Here is a 27,176-nt window from a genome sequence, read left to right as displayed (position 1 = left end):
GACTGCAAGATGCTAAACAGGGTCATTCAGGGAAGCTGAGGAAACTAATTATGTATTAGGAGAGTTTAAGAATAGGCCAGGTAGACGCAGGCTGGACTTATAGGCCAACATCACTTGCATTGGACTATCCTGCCTCCTGCATTGTCATTTAACACTTAGTTGTTTGTTGGACACATACAAGAATAGGGAGCCACAAATATTCAGTAACCCCTTGTGCCCAATTTGAAAAATGCTTTTTCTTCATGGTTCATATTGTTGAGAATCTGAGCAAACGAGTTGGCATTCAGAAGAAAAGCATAGAGATACATAGATCTGAGGCTGGGGTGGTATTAAATATTAAAGAGTTTTGACAAAGAAGACAAAGCAGTATATAAATTAAAACTAGCACCTATGTTATCATTGTACAATGAACTTTTTTTTCTGCCTTGATGCTCTTGATGATTTAATAATTAAATCCATAATCTCTGTAAATTTCTGTTTCAGCTGGTAAAAATAAAGTAAAATAATATGATTTTTCTAAAGCAGGAATTATTCAGAGACGCTCCTGCTCTTCTGGATTAATGTGCCTGGATCCCAACCTGGAATTTAGAGCTCTGCTATCTGCTGAAGTTCCTCTGCTACTAGATTCTGTTTCTATGTCCCCAAAACCAGTTTGGAACATGGAGTTTCCCCAGCTTAGCTTGCCTACATCGTATACTTGGGGCAATCAGACCCCAGATATTATTGACCCCTTGAGCCTGAATTATTGACCCTCTGAGTCTACAATTAATTAAATAAAGTCATATTTTAAGGTATTATGATCATTTCCTCTTGAGTAAAAATGTAAATTCAAAGCTACCACATGCTGAGCTGTTTGCTCCAACGCTTTTAAAATATAATAAAGTTGATAAACTTGTAGCAAGACTCACAGAAATGAAAAGAGAGAGGACACAAATCACCAATATCAGGAATGGAATAGGGGATATCACCAGTGATCTTACAGCAAGTAAAAAACAATAAGGAAACAACATGAACAACTTTGTAAATTTGAGAAGTTAAGCCATGTATAGCATGCTAATAGCTAATAAAGTTAATTAAAAATCCAGACTACCAAAACCAAGATGAAATAGAACCTGAATAAGTCTATAACCATTAAAGAAATTAAATTGCAGACGAAACATTTTCCTAAAAAAGAACCTCCAGCCCCAAACAGTTTTTCTCAAGGGTTCTGTTAAACATTTAAAGAAAAACACCAATTTTTCATAATTTCTCCCAGAAAATAAGAGAAGAAATACTTCCCAACTCATTTCATGAAGGCCAGTATTACCCTGATGACATTACCAGAAAATAATGCAGAAAGAGAAACTAGAGACTAATACCTCTCAAGAATGTAGACATAAAAACCCTGAACAAAATATTAACAAACCAAACCAAACCATTTATAAAAATAATCATTATGTCATTACCGAGTGAGATTTATCAGTTTTGCAAAGCAAGTACAACATTTGAAAAATCAGTGTAATTCACAATATCAACAATCAAAAGAAGAAAATTTTTATGTGGCTGAAGAAGAAGTAGAAATTGGTAAGAATTAGCATTATCTACAAATTGGCTGAATTAATAAAGCCTCCTTCAGCTTTTTGAGAAAAAGAAGAATTGAGTTTTTATGGTCACATAATATCCATCTAGTACCTTTTGAAATTTTAGCAGCTATTTTCCAATGAAGCAATATGAAGAATCTGTGCAATTTTATTTAAAATCAGGCCACGTGGCCTCTTTTAAACATAACCAAAAAACTTAAAATAATTCAATTATATGATTGTGGATTTGTGTATTTTTTTCCTTTTTGCTCTGTTAGTTTTTGCTTCATGTATTTGAAGCCTTTGTTGTTTGGTGTGTAAGAAATCATTGTAAAACAATAAAACTAGCTGGATGAAATTGATTAATATTTTCATTATCAGATTTATCTCCCTGCTTTATAATGCCACATTTTTCATAGGTTGTCTGATGAGAATCTGAGACTATTTTAATATACGTGGATAATTTTTTAGAAATGAGTTTTGTTGTTGTTTTTTTTAATCTCTTCTTAGGTGTGGTTTTTGGTCTTGAATCCTTATTTAGAGAATAGTTTTGATGAACTGTTTGTATGTCACATTTTAGAATCTCCATAGATGTTCTAGAATCTATTCTAAAGGAGAGATTCAAGTGTACCATCCAGAGATTATAGGTTACCCATCTTCTAAACTCTTTTTTTCCATTTACTCTTGAGTCATCTAAGGACAGGAGTTGTGACTGTCTATTGAATCTGAGAACATGTTATTGAGATTAGAGTACATTAAACAAATGATTTTACACCAAAGCAGGAATCTGGAAAGCTAGTTTTGAAAGGAAGGAGGGAGGGTGGGAGAGGAAGGAAGAGGGAGAGAAGAGATTTTCAAGACCAGCTGGCAATCAGGGTACTGCCATAGAAATCAGTGGTAATCCAGAACAGGAAAAGGGCACCTTGATGAATCAATTTCTTCCTACCATCAAAAGCCTTTAATCACACATCCTCCCAAAACATAACATATTCAGATGTCATCTTAGAGATGATCTGAGAGAGGGTACAGACAATTTTGGGAAAATAGGCATCTCAGTTAAAAGAGCAGAACAATTACCCTAAAAAACTGTTTAGATGAGTCTTTGACTGAGTTTACTGAATTATACTAAAATGTCATGATTTTTCTCCGTACTCTGTCCCATACACTGGTAGGGGTTTATGAGCTCAGAATTTTGAATCGTTTTAAAGCTGTATTTTCTCTGTCCATCTGAATATAGTGGGTGTCCTTTAGCAACCCCACCTCTTCGTGAACATTTGGTTGGTGTTTTGTTTTCTGTTATTCAAGTGTGATCTACTGGATGCTGTGAGCTAGGCTTCAAAAGTACTTTCTAGCAATGTGATTTTCATTGCACAGATTCTGAATGATAATTCAGTCAATTTCTCCCCAATCATTTAATCGTGTGCTGATGTAAAGTTAATGTGCACCTTTCCTGAACTGTCAGGAATGGTGTCCGTCTGCCTTGTAAGCAGGGTTCTCCAGGGAGGTAGCAGGAGCTGGCAAAACTATTCCTACTAAAGCACAAATTCCAAACCTATTCTTACAGTTACATTGAGGACTACAAGATGGACAGGTAGCAGGTAAAGCAACGCACTTAGTTTCAATGATAGAAATAAAATGAAAGCTACATGACAAACAGCTTGAATTTTACTCTTGTTAACTGTACCTGGTTTAAGGTAGATTTGCCCAGCACCATGGGATCAAAATAGCTACTCTTTTCATTATTGGTTTCTTGGTACATCTTCTCCTATAATTTTAATTTCAACATACCTATATATTTGAATTCACAGTGAGATTCTTTTCTTTGGATAAAAACACAGAAGTGGGATGCTGGCCCACTTCCAGCATCCCCGTGTTCATTGGAGCTTTATTTACAATAGCTAAGATATGGAAACGACCTGTGTCCATCGCTAGATGAATAAAGAAGCTGCAGTATATACAGTTGACTCTGAACAATGCAGGATTAGGAACACTAACCCCTGCACAGTAGAAAACCTGTGTATAACTTTTGACTTCCCCAAAACTTAACTACTATACAGTTGTCACTCAGTGTCGGTGGGGGAATGATGCCAGGACCCACATGTCGATAACATAATCCATAGATGTTCTAGTCCTTTTTACAAAATGGTGCAGAACAATGCATACAGTTGGTCCTCTGCATCTACAGATTCCCAACTATAGATCGAAAATGCTGTTTTCAATCCACAGTTGGTTGAATCCACAGATGCAAAACCCGAGGATACAATGGGTCAACTGTATATTGAAAAAAATCCAAGTATAAATTGGAGTGAACCCATGCAGTTCAAATCCGTATTGTTCAATGATAAACTGTATATACAACGGAATATTACTCAGCCATAAAACGAATGGAATCTTGCAATTTGTGAGAACATTGATGAACCTAGAGGGTATTATGTCAAGTGAAATAAATTACACCAAAAAAGACAAATACCGTATGAGTTCACTTATGTGTGGAATCTAAAAAACAAAACAGTATTGTTGAATAACTATGATGTACACCTGAAACTAATATTTTATGTCAGCTATATTTTAACAAAAAATCTTTAAAAAATAAAAAATAAAAAAAAACAGAAACAAATTTATAGATACAGATAACAAACTGATAGTTGCTAGATGTGAGGGAGTGCAGAGATGGACAAAGAAGGTGAAAGGATAAGTACAAACTGTCAGTTATAGAATAAGTCACAGGGATGTAATGCACAGCATAGGGAATCTAGTCAGTAATATCATTATAACTACGTATGGTGACAAATGGTTACTGACTTATTGTGGTGATCACTTTCTAAGGTATATAAATGTTTATTCACTATGTTGTACCCATGAAACTTTTTAGTTTGATGTAGTACTGTTTGCTTATTTTTTCTTTTGTTTTCCTTGCCTGGGAAACAGATCAGAAATAATATCACTAAGAGCAATGTCAGAGAGTTTACTGCCTATGTTTTCTTCTAGGAGTTTAATGGTTTTGGGTCTTACATTTAAGTCCTTAATCCATTTTGAGTTTTTTCTTATACATGGTGTAAGTAGGTGGTCCAGTTTCATTTTTTTGCATGTAGCTGCCCAGTTTTCCCAACACCATTTACTGAAGCAACCCAAATGCCCATCAATAGATGGCTGGATAAAGAAGAGGTGGTACTTATACACACAATGGAATATTACTTGGTCATAAAAAGAGTGAAATCTTACCATTTAGAACAACATGGATAGACCTAGAGGGTATTATGCTAAATGAAATAAGTCAGACTGAGAAAGACAAATACCACATGTTTTCACTTAAATGTGGAATCTAAAGAACAGAGTAAAAAAGCTAAACAGACACAGATACATAGATACAAACTAATGGTTACCAGAGAGGAGGGGAGTTGGGGAGCTGGGTGAAAAAGGTGAACGGATTAAGAAATACAAATTAGTTGTGGGGATGTAAAGTACAGCATACAGAATATAGTCAGGAATGCTATAACTACTATGTATAGTACCAGATGGAAACTAAACTAATCAGGGGGATCACTGCATAAATTATATAAATGTCTAACCATTATGCTGTACATGAAACTAAAACAAAATAGTATTGAATGTCAACTGTAATGGAAAAAAATAATTTAAAAATAATAAAATAAAAATAATACCAGAAAACCCTTAACTTCACTATTACACTGAAGCAATTATTTTTAGATTACAATTTTTTGATCTACTGAGCTGTGTCCACCACCACCCAATCAGATCTGCCATCACTAAAAGCATGCATGGCCCTTGAAATTCACCACTGCAATATAAATCCAGTGGTTCAAGTGGCTTAGATCATGGTAACTGACCAGATGTCCAATAAACTACACAGGCTCTAGGAAGCTGGTGTATAGTTCAAGTTTGACTATATGATGAAGAGGATTGCTCTCCTGTTGGGAATTTGGATAAATAGTACAGGAAGGAAAATAGTACAGGAAGGAATTCATGACAGAGGACCTACTGTATAGTATTCTCAGTTCACCTATAAATGACTCTATTTCCATACTGAGTAAATCTTGAATCCAGGAGAAAGAGTTCTCCTGTCCAGTCCTTTTACTTGTACGATCATGTTGGACCTTCTCATCTGAGTCCAGTAGCATGTACAATTTAGCCCTTAGATCTATTATTCTGTTTTCAGTCATTCTAGTACCAGTATACTGCATTATAGGTGAGGATGTGGGCTTTACAGCTAATTGCCTATATTTAAAGCCTAAACTACCATTTGCTAGCTTCTTATCTTAGCAAGAGATCTAACTTCTCAGAGCATCAATTTACTTTTTTAGAAAATGAAATACTAGTGTTACTGTGGGGTTATTTGAGATGACTCATATGAAGTGTTTAGAATTCCTCCACACACAGGAAACATTCAGTATGTGTTAGCTTTTTATATTGGTTTCCACTAATGTCATAGATGATATGATGCTGTATTTAAATACCTCAGTACAGATAATCTCTTATTATATATGTGTGTGGAAGTTACACTCTAGGAGCATCTATTTGCCCTCATCTGGAATTCAGCAGAGGATGAACTAGTCACATTCCTGCAACAGCTATTACGGACACCTCAGTTATCTCTTTTCTTGTCATCACCATCCAAGTCTCCTCATTAGCATCATATGTTACAATTATGACTTTGTTGGAGAAATTCTGTTAATTAACAAAGTGGTCATTAGTGATGAGATCTCATTGGTGATCCTTAAGATGTGTAGATGGGCAGAAAAAATTTAGATATAATTCCAGACCTTTTATGAACACCAAACCCACACCTTTCACCTTTACCTTAGAGCATGATATCCTAGGCTTGATTCTTAAATATTTATTTTCCACTACTGATTCAGGGGTTTCTTGATGACCTGACATAATAGGTTCAGCCTGAACTAACAATGAAATATTGCCATATTTTCCTCAAGTTAATCTTTCAAGCAAATTATTATGTTTTATTAACTGGGATTTCATCAAATTTTTAAAATAGATCATATGCTCGATAATACATGTTGTCTGTGGTCAAATTTATCCTGAGACATGCTTTTATTACAACTTTATAAATTACCTTTACTTATTTCAAATTGTTGACAGTTACCAATAGCTACCAAAAAGAACCAACTGGTTGTACATATACATTGTGATTTTGGCCAGTTTATAGTAGTATGCCTCTCTAATTCAACTAGATTATAGATTCCCTGAGGAGAGAAGACAAAACTTATTTAGCATTCACTTATTCAATAAATATTTATAGACAACCTAGTGATTACAAAGTATTGTTATGGACAGTGGGGATCTTCTGATAACTAAATTAAGGTCTTTATTCTCACTAAGCTTGCAATTTGGTGGACTCCTTTTTTGTCTATAATCCTTTTGCAATAAGTTGTACAGAACACATTCTTAGTACTAATCAATGAATAGTCAGTTGAAAGATAATTCCTCCCAGGAAAATTCCCCAAATTTATAACTCCTTTATCCCTTTAACTGAAGCAGAGCTCCCTGTAAAGTTTCCTAGTAGAAACTCAGACATATTTGTCATGAAGGAAAACTCACCAAAATGTAATTTTTTTGTAAAAAAACAAAAACAAAAAACCTGCTCCGAAACAAGCTAACTGGTTTCATTGGCCTTGCTTTGACAGAAGATTCATGCAAGGGAACTCGCTTAGTTATATGGGAAAGAGCTTCGACCAACACAAAATAACAACTTTCTGCATTTCCCCCCCTCTAAATTTGATTTTTAAATTTACTTTTTCACCTGAGGGCTTTCTGTCAAAATAAAATTACTTTTCTTGTAAAAGCAAAATGTTTTATGCTTATCCTATATTTTGTGAGTGCTCTAAAGAGAAAATATATTATTAAGACAAAGTTTAACTCTAGCTTATTATTCTGTTTCCTTATTAATTTTTTTTTAAATTTTTCATCTAATCTAGTACAAAGGGTAGCCCTTTGACAGAGCTATTCCATAGATATCAGTTTTTGCTTAACTAACATCTCATTATCTTCCTCTCTGCACAGGATACCAGGGCCCCCATGGTCTTCCTGAGGTGCTCTGCAATACATAATAATTGACCTGAGTGACATATCCTTCACCAGCCCTTTTCTTCTTCCACCCTCTCATTAAGATGTAACCTCAATAATGTCATTTCTATATGAAAGGGACAACGCATGGTGATATTTTAAATGAGCACATCTTCAAAGATGCACTGGCTAGCTTATTATTTGTTTTTCCTTGGTAACAAAAGAGTTACTCCTCATTTAACATCATTGACAGGCTGTTTAGAAATGTGACCTAAACAAAATCGATGTGTAACGAAACCAATTTTACCACAGGCAAATTGCTATAAACAAGAGTTAGGTTCCTATAGAAATTTCTGGTCACAAAAACATCACCAAACTTCTAAATGAAGACCCAAAACATCTCTAACATTAAACACTGAAATAAATGGGAGTTCTACATACATTTAAGAAAGATTAATAAAAACTAGTAAGGTAATTCTTTTCCAAGCCGCTTATTCCATTTTCATGGTCATAGGTGGCTGGAGCCTCTCTGGCAGCTCAGGGCAAAAGGCGGGAACACACCTTGGCGAGGAAACCCTTCCATGACAGGGTACACTCACTCACACACCCACACTCACACACACACTCACACACACACTCACTCACACACCTACATTCATTCACACACCCACACTCACTCACACACCCACATTTACATACACACTCACTCAAACACCCACCCACACTCACACACCCACACTCACACACACACTCACACCCAACCCACACTCACTCACACACCCACACTCACTCACACACCCACACGCACACACATGCACTCACAAGTCCACTCACTCACACACACACTCACATACCCACACTCACACACCCACTCACACACCCACACTCACACCCAACCCACACTCACTCCTACACTCACTCACACACACACACTCAAACACGCACCCACACTCACACACACTCACATACCCACACTAACTCACACACCTACACTCACAGACCCACACTCACACACGCACCCACACTCACTCACAGACACCCACTCACACACACACCCACACTCACTCACTCATACATACACACTCACTCACACCCACACTCATTCACGCTGTGACAATATAGACATGCCAATTAACCTCACATGCATTTCTTAGAGATGAGGAAGGAAACTGGAATACCTAGAGAAAACCCACAAGACACAAAGAGAATGTGCGTACTCCACATAGACAATGGCCCTGGCCAGGAATCCTTTCTTTTTTTTCTCATCAAGGTTACAACACGATATTGAACAAACCCATGTTATCCGAGAACCTACTATATCTTAATTCAGTTTCAATGGCCTGTTGCCTTAAGAAATATTTCTCAACAAAAGAATTTCAAGTACTTTAGCAAACAAAGAAGCAAAATATATTCATCTTGACAGGGATTTTTTTTTTTTAACTCCACAATAAAATCTACCCATCTTGCCTACATACATAAACATAAATAAGTTACGGAGTTTGAGCTCATAGAAATAGCAGGTACTTGAGTATGGAGAACTCAAAATTCTATTTTCAGTTAAAGGCATTTAACATATGGGAAAATCATCTTCTAATTGAATTGAAATTAAGTTGTCTTTGCAAACAGTAGTAGAATCAGGTCAGTGGACTAATCAGACCTTGAATTGTTGGCAGCTAGTGATAAAGCTGATGGAATGGTAGCCATCAGGACTTATATAATGGTCCGTATACAGTCACAACTAAACTAGTGTATCAAAGTCAAAGGGACTAGCTTTGAAAAGCTGGAGTCAGAGATTAAATCACAGATGGTTTCCACAGGGCTCTGTGCACTGATCTTCGACTAAAGCAGGAGAGCCTTTCCATCTGATTGGGGCCTGATATATCTAATTTGATTTCAAGTTAGGTGTCTTAGCTTGGATTCTCTAAGAAGCATATACTTAGACAAGAAATCAAGTGCAGTTATTTAATTTAAGAGGTACAACCTGTACATATGAGGTACAGGAGATAACCTACAAAAGATCAATATATTAAGCTGGCTAACTGGGAACTGTGGAAAACATGTCTCAATTTTCTCACCCAAGGGACGAGAATATTGATAGATTTATTTAGCAATATCTGAGAGTCACTGGTTGAGGGGCACTTTCAGAGGGGCAGTAATTCTTTGGCACCTCCCTTCTGCTGTAGGAGTGGGAAGGAGGCCTTCTGAACTACCAAGATAAGTCCCCAAGCACAGAGATACTAACTCTGGCCATGCCAGGTTGGCTGGAACACAATGAAATAGTAAAGTTTGAAGGACACAGGTGGGGCACTGACAGAATCTGCTCCATTAGAGAAGTTTAGACATCCTTTATTTTTGGTCTTCGAGGGAATCAGTAGGTAATTCAATTTTATAACATAAATGTTATTTTTTCCAGAGTTTAATAGGAAACCAAACAATGCTGCAACCCAGATCTTCTTCAGTCAGCCTAATGATATCATCAAGGACCCAGGCTTTTGCCACCCTTTTTATTATCCCTAACATAGCGGCCTTGGTCCTCATACATCTATTCATCCCATGGCTGCAAAATAGCTGCTACAACACTAAGACTCACAGTGGAGATCAAAGGGAGGAGAAGGAGAAGGGGCAAGAGCAGGATAGCGCAAGCTACTTCTTTTCATATCCCTATATGTTTAATCAGAAAACAAGCTTTACCAGAAGGCATTCAATAAACTTCCAATAACCTTGGTAACTATTGTGTCACATGGCCAACCCTACCTGCAAAAACAAGTGTATGACGGTATCCATCAAGATCAGTGAAGAAAACAGAGGACTTTCCAGGTATTTTAAGCAGAAAGGGATTTAATACAGGACTTAGATATTTATAAAATCCCTGGAAAGACTTAAAGAGTGAGTTCTAAGCTGGACCCCACTCATTCCAGTTCTCAGCTGCACTCCAACTATTTAGCTGAATTTACACACTAGGTCTATGATGTGGCCACAATCAGGAATCTGGGGATATGTGAAGATACTACTGTTTACAGATTTTAGGAAGACCTACCTGAGGTATGATCCAGTGATTAGGAAGCTGAGACCAGAAGACTGCTGAGAACGTGGCAACACAGGCTGGAACACTGCTAGAAACAAAAGAAAAAGCACATATCCAAGTGAGTAATTGCTATTCAGAGGACTTGTGGCAAAGGGGATTGGGGGAATTAATTGAGATTAACTTCAACTGAATAGACCAAATCATGAGTCTTCTTCTATGGTTAAACACATTGCATTTCTATAAACATCAAGGTTCTGTAAGCAAGGGAAAAGTTGGGAGTAATTGCTATTAGAAAACCAATTAATAATACTGGCCTCAGCCCTCCTTCTAGAACTCCCACAAGAGGCTTCTGTACACCTTAAGGTGTTGGGGATGCTTCTCCAAGTCCCCAATTTCCTCTTCATCAAAATTCTTTTCCTATAAAGGTTCCACACTTCCTTTGACTTAGTTCAAGGTTTATAATCAGAGGTCCCTGACTGAGCCTTGATAGCGAACATAGGAAGAGTGGGAAAAAGAGAAAGCTACAAAGCAATGGGAGGTACTCCAATAAAACTACAAGTTTTTATTGGACATAAACTAAAAATCAAATTTTCCTGACTTAAAGATTTTCAAATATCAAAAAAGTGAGAGTACTGATGATAATTTTTGTTCTTATTCAAGAAAGCTCAACTGCATTGTAGCTAAATTTTATCTTGGAATGAAAATCCACAACCATTTTTCATTAAATGTGTTCGGTCTAAAATAATATATGATAATTATTAAAATATATGATGTCGAGGCATTCATGGAAGTGTTAGATGATGGATTTTACTCTTTGTGATATTTCTTAAACAAATAACAGATGCTGAAGTGCAGTTGCTTCTTACAGAGGAAAAGAGACAAGCAAAGCTCATGCTGTTTCTTTTGTAATTTCCAGTCAGGCAATTCAATGTAACTGCATCTTATTATAAGGCACTGGAATTCTGCCTATGGACGTGGTGAGAATGATACAATAGTTCTGAAGGTGAACACTAACAGGTTATGAAAACCTCACTAACATTCTGGTTCTAACAAGAGTAAGAATGAGCTGGGTTATACACAAAAAGAAAAACTTTTACAATGCATTTCTACTCTCATAACATATTCAGTGGTTTATTTCATTCCATAACAAGAAGAACACGAAGGCTCAAGTAGTACGTGAAATGTAGTGAAAAATATATAGATTTAGGATAAATGATATTACACTATATAAGATGGAATTTTTATGTATTCTGGAACATTGCCTTGAACCGTTAGTAAGTATACTTTGGGCTGAACTTTTAATTTTTCAGGGACATGTATAAGATATAACGTATAAGAATTCCATGATAATTCTGAATTTAAAAGTAAATATCAAGTAAAGAGCACTAGGAGCTTTCTATAAATGAGATTGTTAATTTCCATTATATCACTAAAACATTGAAAAGAGCCACGAAACTCATCCATAAGGTTTCAATGTGGCAAAGCAACAGAAAATGGTCAATCATAGCCACAGCTCCTGAATTTCATGTTTGTACTCAAAGATGGAAAATAAAAATAAAAGGCATAGTGTGTGTGTGTGTGTGTGTGTGTGTGTGTGTGTGTGTGTGGTGTAGGAGAAATGATGGAGAAGGTGAAAAAAGTATACTACAAGGTGATTAGTAAGAGACTTTCTGAAGTTTATAGCCCAGTTTTTGACTCGGGAAAGAATCTGGGATTCATGAGTCATTATTACCGTGCATTAAAGCTTTTTTGTCCTAACACAAACTAGCTATTACTATTTTTGATAAGGAAGGCATTTTAGTTTAAAATCGACTTCTAGTGTTCCAATGGCGAAAGCTACCTTGAAGACCACAATGAACATCAGTGAAAAGAAAACAGGAAATGTGAACTGAGGAGGTATGTCCTTCTTGGTAGCTTTAGAGCTTAAATAGTCTATGTGTCTTTGCTCTAATGCTCCTAAAAGAAATATTTGAGAGAAACATACAGATGTATTTTTTCTAACATTTTTTTTTCTTTAAAGATTGCCTGTATTTCACAATAGGAAAATTAACTCATCTTGAGTATTTTATTTTCTCCAAAAAGAATTACTTTCTTCCAAAAATACATATTTTCTTTTCAGAAACTTTTAGTCCAAAATGCTACCATTCTAACCTTTATGAAATATATTTATGTAATTAAATGTAAATGGACAATGTAATCCCATTAACAACAAGAAATAAACTACATGTTATATAAAAAAGGCTTTTATACATATAAGAAATGAAAATAAATGCATCACTGAAGAATATAACAGCATTAAAGGATCAAACAAAGACAATGAATAATTTCATGACAAAATTTGAAACTTTTGATGAAATGGACAAATTCCTACAAACATGCACACAAGTTACAAAAACAGACAAAATAATAAAATTTAAAAACCTGAATAATATTAAAATCATTGTAAATTAAAACATTAAATATGTAATTGAAGACCTTTTATATAGTTAATGACTAGCCCAGAAGTCTTCCAGTGAAAACTCTGAAATATTACAGTAAGAAATCAGTTTAAAGCAAACACTTTCAGATAATAAAGTGAAAATAATTAACAATTTATTTTATAGAGACAGAATAAGCTTCATGTTAAACACTGACAAGGATATTGATGACAGGAAAATCACAGATCAATTGTTTTCATAAACATAATGCAAAAATCCTAAATATTGTTGAAACAGTTCTTGGAAGGGAAAAATAACACAAGAGAGTAGGAGCTAGAGATAGGTGGGGATTTTCTAGAATGTTCTGGGACAAGGAGTAAGAGAAGAGAGACTTTAGTGGAGTGGGAAGGACTTTGGCATGATAGATAGGTAAAGAGAATTTAGTAGGCATTCATGTGGGTATTCTGCTACAATTTCCTTTCATTAAGTTTTCAAGGGACTTCTGTTTAGATCCCAAGTTTGGAGTGGATTCTTTTTAATGTGAATTTTTAATGAGACAGCCTGGTTTTATTTATTTTATAGTAACATAACCATAATAAAATAAGTAATACACAACAGTATTAATTTTCCTGCATTAATAATGTCAGGAAGAGCTTAGTGATGCCTGAGTATTTGGAGTATGTCCCATCAAAAAAAAGTTCAGGCTGACTGACTAAAGAAATAACATTTTATACTTTATCACCTCACTACAATTTTTGAAGTAGGTAGTCTGATTTGACAAATTAGGAATTTGAAATACAGAGAAAATTAACTTGGGTAAGGTCACACATTTAATAAGTATAAGGGAATGTCGACTGAGCCTTAGATGTGTGAGTCCAGAGACTATAAGCTCTCAGCCCAAAAGACTATATCCCACATACATACATGTGCATTTAGAGTTCTATTCAGAGGCACACAAAGAGATATAGCCATTCCTGATGTATCGGTATCCTCCCAATAACATGAAACATTATTTTCAATTGTATTTCAGTTATACCTGGATTGGACAGTTTTTCAAATAAAAACAGTAGAGATTAACATCATAGAGAGGCAATAAATCTTTTGTGTCAACACTCTTGGCCACCATATCTAGAGTCAATTACGATAGTTCTTTGCTAGTGTTTTACATTTAGAAAATGATGGCCTGATTTAATATGTCCTTTAGAGCAATCAAACTCTTCACATTAAATAACGAAGACAGCATAGTACCTAGAAGCTGGTTTCTTTATATCTTCCCAGTTGCTAGATGATCCTTATATCTGAATGGACCTTTCATAAACCCTGATTCTGACATCTCCTTAAAATGAATGTGACCCAGAATTCATCACTGCCAGTGGCCTCCTACCTAAACCTATCCTTCTCTACCCATTCCCAATATTTAATAACTTAGATATGGACGCTGACCTGGATGGTTCTCAAGCTCATCATATCAGCTCTGCAGCGCAGATTTAAAATTGGGTTGACAGGAGAAAACTACCTTCCTTCCCTATCAGGTTTCCATTATCAGACTCCAACTTTCCCATCTTAACGGTCCTGGACTCTTAACATGCATTTTATTCTTCAGCTCTTGGTTATAATTTTCTAGGACTAAAACTCAGTGCACTAGGATTTTCCTGACCAGATTAATGAGAAACCAGTTATAGACTTGCCAGAAACTTGACTAAGAAGTAGGTTCTGTCAGGATCACCCTGCCAACGTGGGAAGTTAAAATAGCAAAACAAAACTGAAAAATAAGTTAACAGGAGGAAAAGGAAAATCTACAGTTCCAATACTGAAGAAGACCTTGGAGAAATGGAAAACTTAAAATATAAAGTCCTGAATTAAACATGGAGGAGGCATTACTGAAAGTGCTTCTCAGAAACCCTGAGAGTTGACATTGAAAAGTCTTACCTAAGTTTGTCTTTGGTTTGCTACAAGACACAAATAATTACATTTTTTAAAGCATCATTCCTCCTCTACTTCCCTGTAGTGTAACTCCATAGTTTTAATGTAGGCATCATTGCTACTTGAGATTGTGGTATTCATTGGTTTACACATTTTCACAGCCTATTTATTCCTTTAATCTTGGTCTTCCTTCTGTGTTTGATGTTTTCCTTTTCATTCATTTTGGCACTGCATATTTCATTTTAATAGCTTTTTATATTTGTCACCAAGGGTAACAACTCAAAGATTCAATTGCTTTTTGCCTGGATGAGTTACCCAAATTTTCCATTTCACTGATCTTTTAAACACATTTATTTAAAGAACCTAACCTTAAAAAGAAAAAGAAAGTTCCTTAGAAGAAACCATGAAAAGAATGCCCATATTAAAAGAATTTTCAAAAATTATTATAAGAGTAATAGTGAAATATAATAACCTTACAATTTCGACTATCAAGTAGAAGGTAACTTTACATAATTTTATAAATTAAAGGGCATAACAATGATATAGTTGGAATATAGCTGAGCAATCAAATAGACCCTTGCTTTTAAATGTTTACTTTCTACAAGTTAGTTTGATGGATTTATATAAAATAATGGGTTAATTAATAAAAGAAAATTAAAGATTGGGGAATAACATAAGAATGTAAGGATGAAAATAAAAGAATGAATTGACAAAATGTCATTGAGGAAGAATCAATTAAACTTCCATTGGATGAGCTGACATTATACTTCTTTATAAGTCATTAAAAACTAAGCCAAATGTTTTCTGTCTTTAGAACCTGGTCTAATCTTTGATCTCTGTAAGTTACACTCAATACAAGGTTTAAGGTATTAATTTTAAATTATTTTAAAATAAAATTGCACAATGATATTCAAGATATCTAGCAAGACTATCCTTTATAAAGTAGACAATTCCTCTGGGCACTCAGTCATATTTATTTCATCATTTATTCTAGGAATTCTCTTTACATTTCTAAAGCTTAAGTCCTAGAAACCAGTTCTTACAATCTCATTCAAGAAATGGAGAAAAGGGGGTTAATGAGAAATACTGCATTTAGACTTTAGAGCAAAGACGGTAGTTTAAAAACATATCTAGCAATTCTCCACCAATAAATGTGACTAAAATAATAATTATAAAAACAATAGTAATTTCAAAGAAATAAGTCCAGAAAACAAGAAAGTGGAAGAAGAAACCACAAACTTTCATAGGGAAAGCACATGGATGGTAGTAACTGACAACAGACACAAAAAATCTGAATCTTTAGCTAGCAGTGGGAAGCTTCCAAATGATTCACATTATTCTTTTCAAGCTGAAGGTAAAGATTGGGCTAACATCTAGAGGAATGACTAATGACTCCTTCAAGTTAGGTAACTGAAGCATCCAACCCCCACCAAGAAAACAGGGAACTCTGAAATGGGAAGCCAGGTACTTGTATACTTCAGGTGCAAGAAGATTTCAGTAAACATTGTTTACTCGATGTTGAAACTATTCAACACCCTTCTATAAAATGGAAATAGTCCAGCTTACCTTCTGAGATGAATGGAAAAGTTTACTCTTGTGAACAGATCAGCCAAGGATGAAAGCACTAAAGATACATCAGGAGGTATCTAATACAATGATTCAAAGAAATAATGCTATAACACAAAAGCCATATGACAAGTCCTACCCACGTGTATAGTGTTCCCATTGAACTTCTAATTTTCTCACTTTTAAATATGAACAGACAACCAAAGATCATTAGAAAATACAAACCAGCTCTAACTTGAAAAGTAACTGATAAGTAAAGAAACAAATAAATAATAATAAAAGCAACGCAGATGCAAGATTAAGAAAAGGGTAAGAAAACAATGTCAGTGAAAAAGCCAGATAAGGTAGTTCCAAGGGTTTATTGCTCCACTTAAACACTAAGTGGAGCAAAAACAGAATGAACTTTGTTCAAACTCTGGAGAACAGTCAAAGGTTTAGAGCAACTGAACAAATGCTGAATCAAGAAAAAGGTAATTTGAAAATGTAGGAAACCTTTGTAGTATTTTTACTCAGCCTTCCCCCTGGCATCCATTTCCAGGGAAAACCTTGATCTCAGGTTCCAGAGAGAGCAAAGCAGACCTTGTTCTCCATTCTGGAGAACAATTTTTTGTGCATTTGAGAAGAATATGTGTTCTGTTCTGCGGCTGTTGGGTGTAATATCCTGTATCTACCTATTAGTTCCATCAATCTAAAGTATGTATAGTTCAAGTCCACTATTTCCTTATTAGTTTTCTGTCTGGATGATCTATCCATAGTTGATATTGGGGTATTGAGCCCCTGGGCATTATTGTATTGTTTATTTATCCCTTCAGGTCTGTTAATATTTGCTATATATATATTTAGATGCCCCTATGTTGGGTACACATACATTTACAACTTTTATGTCACTGTGATTATTTGACCCCTCTATCATTACATAATGACCTTATCTTTTTTACCAGCTTTTGACTTAAAATCTATTTTCTTTGATATAAATATAGTGACTCTTGCTCTCTTTTGGTTTCCATTTGTATGAAATGTCTCTTTCCATTCCTTCTCTTTGAGCTTATGTATGTTTTCAAAGCCAAAGTGACTCTCTTGTAAGCAACATATAGTAGAGTCTTGTTTTGCTTTATTTTGCTTTGTTTTGTTTTATTTTAAATCCATTCAGCCACTTACATTTATTATTGGATAATAAATCTATTTATATTTAAATTAATTATTGATAGTTAAGAATTTACTATTGCTATTAATTTTTTTTTTCCCTCTGGCTATTTTGAAGTTCTTTAATTTCTTTCTTCTTTTCTTGTTGTCTTCCTATGTGATTTTAAATTTTCTTGAAGAGTTTTTATAGAATGAGTATTATTTCTTAATTCAAAGTTTGGTAAAATTCCCCAGTAAAGCCGTATGTGTTTGGTATTTACTTTGTGGAAAAGATTTAAATATAAATTTATTTAATTCATACAGGACTGTTTAGATTATCTAATTTTAAGTGTTTTTGGGTTTCTGTCTTTCAGTAAATCATTTATTTAAGTTATGGATTTATGAGCATAGAGTTAATTGGGTAGGTAGTGATACGCCTTCCTCCATTCCTGACATTGCTGGATGTTGATAATTTGTGTTCATTCTCTCTTTTTCATTTGTCAGATCGTTAGACATTTGTCAATTTTATAGATCTTTTTAAAGGATAATCTCTGGTTTGATTAATTTTGTACATCTTTTTCTGTTTTGAATATATTTCATTTCTTCTATTATATTTATTACTTCTACTTACTCTCAGTTCATTTTGTTCTTTTGAGAGCTTAGATTATTGATTTGAGATTTTTTTTCATTTCTAACGTAAGAATTAAATGTAATAATTTTCTCTCTACATATTGCTTTCATTGTGCCCCATGAACTTTTCTTTTTTTTTTTTTTTTAAGATTTTATTGGGGAAGGGGAATAGGACTTTATTGGGGAACAGTGTGTACTTCCGGGCCTTTTTTTTTTTTTTCCCAAGTCAAGTTGTTGTCCTTTCAATCTTAGTTGTGGAGGGTGCCGTTCAGCTTCAAGTTGCTGTCCTTTCAGTCTTAGTTGTGGAGGGCGCAGCTCAGCTCCAGGTCCAGTTGCCATTTTCTAGTTGCAGGGGGCGGAGCCCACCATCCCTTGCGGGACTGGAGTAGTTGAACCAGCAACCTTGTGGTTGAGAGCCCACTGGTCCATATGGGAATCAAACCAGCAGCCTTCGGAGTTAGGAGCATGGAGCGCTAACTGCCTGAGCCACCGGGCTGGCCCCTGCCCCATGAACTTTGACACTTTGCCTTTTCATTTACATTGTTACATATATTTTTATCACCTTTGAGATATCCTGTTTAACTCATAAATCATATAAAAGTATGTTTTTCCTTTCCATGTGTTTGGAGATTTTAATGTTATCATTTTTCTATTGATTTACAGTTTGATTCCATTATGGTGAGTGAGCATACTTTTTATGAGTTCAATTATTTTATTTTTAAATTTCATGAGATAAAGAATTCTAGGGAATTCTCTCTCTCTCTCTCTCTCTCTCTCTCTCTCTCTCTTCCAGTACTTTAAAGATATTGCACTGTCTTCTTCAAGGTTGTATTGTTTCATGAGAAATCTGCTAACATCTTTATCTTTGTTTCTTTGTATATACTGTGTTATTTTTCTCTGTTTCCTTTTAAGATTTCTCTTATTACCACATTTAAGCAATTTTATTATATCTTGGTGTGTTTTTATTCATATTTGTTTTGCTTGAGTTCATTGAACTTTTTGGATCTCTGGCTATATAGTTTTCATCAAATATGGAAAACTTTGGTCATTGATATTTCAGTTTTCTTCTGTTCCCTTTTCCCTTTGAGAATTTCAATTGTTTTTTTAAATTAAAGTTTATTGGGGTGACAATTGCTATTAAAGTTACATAGGTGTCAGGTGTACAATTCTGTAATACATCATCTATATATCACATCGTGTGTTTACCACCCAGAGTCAGTTCTCTTTCCATCACTATATATTTGATCCTCTTTACCCTCATCTACCAACCCCCTCCCCCCCTTACCCCCTAGTAACTATTAAACTATCATCTATGTCAATGAATTTTTGTTTCTTCATTTGCTTGTCTTGTTCATTTTTCTTGTTCCTTTTTCAGTTTTATATCTCACATATCAGTGAAATCATATGGTTCTCGATTTTTTCGGTGTGACTTATTTCACTTAGCATAATAATCTCAAGATCCATCTATGTTGTCACAAATGGCACTACTTCATCTCATAGCAGAATAGTATTCCATTGTGTATATATACCACATCTTCTTTATCCAATCATATGACCTTCTCTTGTGTATCTACCCTAAAGAACTGAAAACATTTATCTGTAAAGTTATTCATTGCAGCTCCTATTTTCTTTGCAGCTTTATTTACGGTGGCCAAGACATAGGGTAGAAGTTTGAAAGAGACCTTGGGCCATCACAGCTTCCAAACCTCTTGTACTCAAAGCCCCATAGGCAGTAGAGTGGGATTGCAGGTGTCTCCCAGGTGCAGGTGGGAAGCAGTATTTGGTCAAAGATCATCACTCTCTTTGGGATTCAGGCCTGTCAGGTTGTCCAGAACAATTGTTAGATAGGGACTGGTGAGTCTGTATAAAATGGTCAATAGTTGTGCCTGACGATACACCTAGAGTACCAAGTTCATGGCTGTGTATAAGCTGGTCAGTGTCCAGGGTGTTTAGGCTTTCTAAGATTTTCTTAAATGTTGATCATTATTAAGCCATTACCTTTTGGCTCCAAACTCAGATGATGACTGGTCTGTGTGACTTATGTGGTCTCCGAGTCTAAGCTGAGCAATGTGGCTAGGGTCATGCACTATAGGAAGAGGCCTATCTCTCGGGGTTGTATTCCTCTTGCTGCACTTTGTGGGACTCTGGAGGGATGTCTGCTTGCCACAGGATGCCATGAGCCAGAAGGGTGGGATTAGGGCTCTGCTGGGACCAAGCCTCCCACACCCTAGCAATCACCTTTATCTTAGCTGCTTGCCTAAGGAAACCATGTTTGTTCCACTCCAATGTGCTGCATCCATCCTATTCCTGGAGGGAGAAGACAGGAGGGAACTAACTGTCAGGCCCTGGCTGAGTATGGGCAGGTGTATGTCTTCATATAGTCTGGGACATTGTTGTTGTTGTTGTTGTTATTATTATTATTAGTCAATACAAACAGGATCTAAAGAAACAGGGAGGGAAGAAAAAACTAACTTATCTAAAGTTACCTAATATTCAGGTCTGCTAAAGGGAAGGTTAAAATAGTTCTCCTTCTTGTTGCACTTGACAGCACAAAATAGTTTTGCCTGTGGCACTTAACCAAGATATCCAGAAAATTCTCACTGATGGAACAAAATAATCAGTAACTCTTCCATTACACAATGTAACTGATGTGGCTCTGATTTGCTTTTTCTGTTTGTTTTCTTAACTCTGATGTCTATTGTTTAAAGAAATAGTTCTTTTAGCAATGTACAGTACTGTATTTCCCCCAAAATAAGACCTAACCAGAAAATAAGTCGTAGCATGATTTTTCAAGTTGCTTGTAATATAAGGCCTACCCCCAAAATAAGCTCCAGTTAAGATCATCAGCTGCACAGACGCATTTAGTAGTCCATTGCAACACATGACAGATTTGTTGAATTATAATAATATTAATATATAATTAAATGTAAATAAATAATATTATTGATATTAATACTTAAAATAAATGATAATGTAAATTATAATTAAGTATTTGTAAATACCCAAGCAGGTGCCTTTGGACAAGACGTAAACGCCTATGTAAACAGATGAACTCGAGACTTATTGCCGAATGACCAATCAGAGTGCAGACATAAGACATGAATAATGTGCGCACTTGACAACGAATGGATGTGGTTATGTCTAATATGAATCTTCATAATTCAATACGTGTGTGTTGTAATGGACGTACTTAATGCACTCGTGTGAAATAAAGAAACGTTTTCTGAATTTTGGTGCCTGCAATTTTTCGTCGTTTTTGTGTGGACCATCATTTTTAACTGTCATCATTTTTGGTGCCACTCCTGTCTTGTAAGTCTTCAATTAACACTTGATTTAATGGTAGATTTAAAGAGAATATTTTGACTCCCAGAGAAGATGAGTGCAAAAGGAAAGAGCTATTCTGTCGAGTATAAGAAAGGAATAGTGGAGGACTCCGGGGCAAGAATCTTACAACTTTCTGCAAAGAGAAGAAGTTGGATCCCCAAATGGTCCGAAAATGGCCAGCAGAGTACCTCAGTCAACAGGTGGATGAGGGAAATGCTAAGAAGTGCAAGTGTGGATCAGGTCAGCAACCATTATTTCCTGAGTTGGAAGACATCATCTATGAATGGATTGCAGACAGGAGAGCAAAGGCTTTGGCTGTGCACAGGGCTGATATTCAAGCATTTGCCCTTGCAATGGCACCACAGTTAGAAATATCCCCAGAAGAAAGAATTCAAAGCATCGCAACACTGGCTGGATGGCTTCCTTCAGCGATATGAATTGTGTCTAAGATCAACAACACTGTTTAAGCTGTAAGATACTGAAGTTATTAAACGTGCACTTGCATTCAAGTCCTTTGTTGATGGCACCGATTTTCTAAATACCAACTCTCCAACATGATTGCTATGGATGAAACTGCAGTGTTTATGGGCCAAGGATCTCAAATGACAATTGATCAGAGGGGTGCCTCGTCAAATCCACATTTCCTCCACTGATTATGAAAGTGCACACATTACCTGTATTTTGGCAATTTGTCTGGATGGAAAGAGAGCCCCATCCAGACAAATCATCACTAAGGGCAAGAAAGATAAAGTTGAACATGTTTCAGGCATTTATGTTCTTGAAACTGAAAAAGCCTGGTGCATTCAAGCAGTTATAAGGAAGTGGGTCAATTGAATGCTGCCACTTGTTTTGCAAGGTGGCCAAAGAGGTCTGCTAGTCTGGGAATCAGCCAGCACTCACCGCACTAAAGACATGAAGAACTTCCTTGCAGAGAGAAGAATAGATCAAATAATGATTCCCACAGGAATGACTGCCTATCTCCAGACTCTTGATGTTGCAATAAACCAGCCAGTCAAGGACCATTTGCGCATGGAAATAAATGACTACATTGAAAATAGAATGGAGAGAAATCAGCGTGGAAACTTTGTGAAGCCTAGCCTGCAAGAGGTCGTGACTTGGGTAAAGAATTCATGGGATAAAATCACTGACAGCTGTGTTGCCAATGTACTATGAGCAGGCTACATGGACAAGAAGTGCTCATTTAAGGAGAGCGCTATTGCTGGACATGAGAGATTGGGGGCAATGGTTCTACAGGAAATGGAGTTGCAAGAAATTCAAGCCAGAATTCGGGGTTGGGAGAGTTGTGACAATGTTCCAGATGAAGATGACATAACGGTATTTGAATAAATGTAGATTTTTGTACATGAATAAATGAATAAATGTAGATTGTTATACATGAGTAAATGCAGATTGTTGTATGTGAAAAAATAAGACATCCCCTGAAAATAAGCCCTAATGCATCTTTTGGAGCAAAAATTAATAAGACCCGGTCTTATTTTCAGGGAAGTATGGTATTGTGGTATCCTCTTCAGCAAGTCATGGGTGAGGCTTCAGGGTCACAGGAGCCCTATATCATCCAGGAGGTAAGGATGAGAGCGAGAAACAAGGAGAGAGTGATTCACTGTCCACAAGGATATAAGCCAAATAACTCAGACAATGCCTGGAAATAAGGTGTTCAGAAAGCTTTCACTGCAGACAAGGTAAGGGGCAGAGAAGAAGTCTGAGATTTCACAACGTGGAAAGAAACACTCCCTAGATGGCTGGGCAGATGTAATCACTGAGAACTCTCCCCACTACCTTACCTTAAAAGTGCAGTGCATCACTATTTCATTAACCATTTTTTAAAAATTCTCAATATTCACTAGCTTTGCAGTTTTGGTTTCCTCTTCCAGGCTCCTATGGCACTCTACTGTATTTCAGAAATTATCACAGAGTGTAATTATCCATTTGATATACCTCTCTTCCTCTCTTCCTCCTCTTGCTCCAGTATACACATGGGTGTACATTCATGCATCTACTCAGGTACGCACACAAGCAGAACAGTGTTAAGGCAGAAATTATGAAGAGGCTGAGATTTACCCTACGAAAAACTAACAGGTTAGCATGACAGTTTTCCACATACATATTTAGGCACAAGAGCCCTGGGTCAGAAAAACAGAACAATTTATTATCAGAGTTGATGCAATGAGGGCTAGCTATGTGCTTGTTTGAGCAGTACATATAGCACAGAAGAGGAACCCCACATTTAGAAAGCTTCAAGAGGTGGCTACCCTATGTACTTGTCCACCCCACTGAGGAGAGAGTACTCTCCAGCCTGGACTATACAACTGCTCTAGGAGAATGGGAAGTTTGGTAAGGCCTCATCCTTGGCTTTGCCAGTCTGGGAGGAGCTCACCCTGTGTGGGGAGATTGCCGGAGATGCTAACAAATGTCTCCCTGGAGAAAACCCAGGAGACTCAAGTAGCTCTGTTTATGTAACAACCCTCAACCCAATATCTCCTGGTATGTTTTCCTGAAAATGTATTTTTGAGCCTATTGCAGTATAGATGTTTCTCTCTTTTTGCATAATGCATTCCTGAGTAGTAAGAGCACAGACTCTAGCCAGGCTGCCTGGGTTCCTATTGCAGCTTCATCAGCTTCCAGCCAGCTAGCTATATGTTCTGGGGCAAGTTACTCAAATTCTTTGGGTCTCACTTGCCTTATTTGCAAAATAGGCATAATAATAGGACATGCCTCATTGTGTTAAGTGCATTAAAAATGTTAATATTTGTCTGGCATATAGTAAGCACAATATTAAATGGAAAGATAATGTAATAGCTTAGGTGGAAGAGTTACTTTTGGCTGGGTAGCCTTCAAGAACAAGAATACGCATACACAGAGTTCAGTCTCCTACAGCATCTTATTTTACTCCCTGCCATATTTAAAGAGACATAACCATTCATTATAAACAATTCAGAAGAGTGCAAAATCATCATTAGCAACACTGATTAATTTTATCTCCCTCTGAACATGTACATATTTACAGCCTTAGAGACAAGGCAATGTAACTGACCACACATAAACCCTGATCTTTGGAATAAATCTGTGATAGGAGCTGGTTTCTTTCTTTATTTATTTTTTTAACCTCTTGGTTATGAAAGAATTCAGAATTCAGGGTTCATTGAAGGTTCAAGTTGGTCGGATTTCAGGTCATTAAGATTTACCAATTTTCAGCCTTGCTTAGAGCAATACAACACAATTTCAATTAACTGAAAATTACTCCCAGTAATAGTAATCAGTCAAAATTGTCACACATCGTTTTTTTTCATAGACATTTCCATATGCATATGTTTATCTAAGTCTAATTGCAGCCCATTGAACTTAATTTTCTAATAGCTGCATTTAGTTTTAAAACCCCAGTAATGATGCAAATAAAGTCAATCCTTAGAATTTATTTCATTTCTAAATACTTCTCACTCTGAATAAATAACTCCGCAAAATGTATTGGCTGCACATACCCTTCCTCGCACCACTCTGCCCTTTGTATCCATATTTAGTGAAACCTTGGATGTGCAACAGGACAAAGAATCATAATGAGACCACCATAGAGAATGATTTTCCTCGTTCCTCCTCCTAGAAATGCAAGAAGAGCTTTGGATAAAGGAATAAGATTATAAAAGTCTACTTGCCAGGCTGCAGTGTGCTAAGTGGGGTAGGTAAACCTTCTCCTTGGCAGATACTCAGAGCTTGGTAGGACTTAGCAGAAAATGAGGCTCTGCAGGCCTTTTAAGAGAGGGAGAACAGACAGGGTCCTAGACTAACATTCTAACTACATGGGATGGTGGTGTGGTAGTTGGTACCTAGAAGAAGTTCACTGCTACTCCTTCATCTATACTCTGCAACCCAGCTATATAGACTACATGTAGTTCACCGAATATTCCAGGCTTTTCCACTTTATAACTTTGAACATACTCTTTCTTTTGCCTTTCCCATCATCTTTTCCACCTGGCTAGTTCCAGTGTGCATTTCAACATTCAGGTCCAACGTGACCATTCCAAGAATCTGCCCTGAATTTATTCTCTCAACAGCTTTGATTCTACCCCCCTTTGTACTTTCTAGTACTTTGTATTTCTATCGTTACATTTATTATAGTGTATTGTAAGGATTGGTTTGCTTCTCTCTCCTCTTTAGATGATGAGCTCCTTAAAGATAGAAACTAGCAACTAATCCCATGCCTATCATATCATGTGACCACAACATATGCTTACTGAATTTTAGCTTCTGGTGAAGTTTACAGGATGGACTTTCAAATTTGGGAAAACCCAAAAAAGATTTTCTCTCTTCATTATATTGCTTTCATCAAGCTCTTACTTTCTGAAATGTTTTTGCTTTTAATACCTCATTTCCTTTTTCCTACTACCTCAATGCTTCTGCCGTAGTGTTTAGCCGAACCAGGACTATCCTGTATGGCTGACTCTGAGACATCTTAGGCTTTATTATTCACACAAGAGCTCCAATGTGTTCTATTTGATGTGGTAAGCAAAATTTCCTTTGATATTTACAGCAGTCATTTTGCATGAACCAAAGCCTCTTCATCAGCATATATTGTACTGATTTTCAAATTACAGGGATGGTTTTTGAACACCACCAGCTGAGAAGGGCGTTGGGTTTGTTTTTTTGTGTGTTTGTTTGTTTGTTTATGTATATTTAGCCGCTCTTCCTTATCCTCATTTCGCTGTGTGTTTTTTTCTATTTCATATTTAGTTTCCAATTCCCTGTCTGTCTCATAATTTCATGAGTGTGCATTCAGAGGCTCATCACCGCAGTCCAGAGGGGTACATAGCAATTATAATGATCAAGTTATTTAAAAGGCCAGATAAAGGATGAAAAACTGCCTTTGAAAAGAAAAAAAGAGGATCTATTGATGGACTCTTCAATGTCTTGTTTTATTTGCAAGTACTCTGTACATATTACCACCATCTGAGGATGAATTACTTGAAGGAAGAAAAGGTACTTGTTTTTTTTTTTTTGTTTTTTTTTGCGATTTCTTTTAACTAAAGCTGAGGTTTTCACATTGGCCAATTGGTTGTATCTTTCATGTTTGCTTTTTGAAGTACTATAATATTATAGTTTATTCAGAATTGCAGATGCACACACCACACTTGGGGACAAATGAAATGACTTATTTGTGTATTGAATCTTTAATGATGCTTCTTGGAAAAGACTTCAGAGGGAAGTTCTGAAAAATTACCAGTGAGCACAGTAATGAGATGTTGCCTTCAATTCAGTTTTGAATTGGGATGGAGGGAAGCAGTTGTTTCCATGAAGCAAGATTTTAAAAGCAATCTCAAAGGAATACAAGAATTTCAAAACCAATTGCACATTTTTCTAATATCGAATTTTAAAACTTTCTCTTCACAATCACCGCCACTTTTTTCTAAAGTGCATTGAACAATTAAAGTAATTCAATAAATTACTGGAAGTCTTTTGTTCCAAGAGAGTTTAGTTTTTAAAGCTTATAATGAACTCATTCTCTATTTGAGAAATGATAGGCTTTCTTAAGAGCAGATCTCTTAAGCTGTGTCAAAACAG

At 36.0% G+C, this 27,176-nt stretch overlaps 1 long non-coding RNA gene across 1 annotated transcript in view; it reads right to left on the bottom strand.

The window, feature by feature from the left end:
• LOC141570424 (uncharacterized) overlaps positions 1 to 27,176 on the bottom strand; it is a 229,847-nt gene that overhangs the window by 116,742 nt on the left and 85,929 nt on the right. Inside the window, exon 2 of the long non-coding RNA XR_012494432.1 lies at positions 10,636 to 10,711. This is a non-coding gene — a long non-coding RNA (uncharacterized LOC141570424). The remainder of the gene's footprint in view (positions 1 to 10,635; positions 10,712 to 27,176) is intronic.

Source organism: Rhinolophus sinicus, linkage group LG03 (assembly GCF_036562045.2).
Source record: "Rhinolophus sinicus isolate RSC01 linkage group LG03, ASM3656204v1, whole genome shotgun sequence".
Taxonomy (NCBI): domain Eukaryota; kingdom Metazoa; phylum Chordata; class Mammalia; order Chiroptera; family Rhinolophidae; genus Rhinolophus; species Rhinolophus sinicus.
Note: the sequence above shows the minus strand (reverse complement) of the source record. Positions and strands in the feature narration are given on the sequence as shown.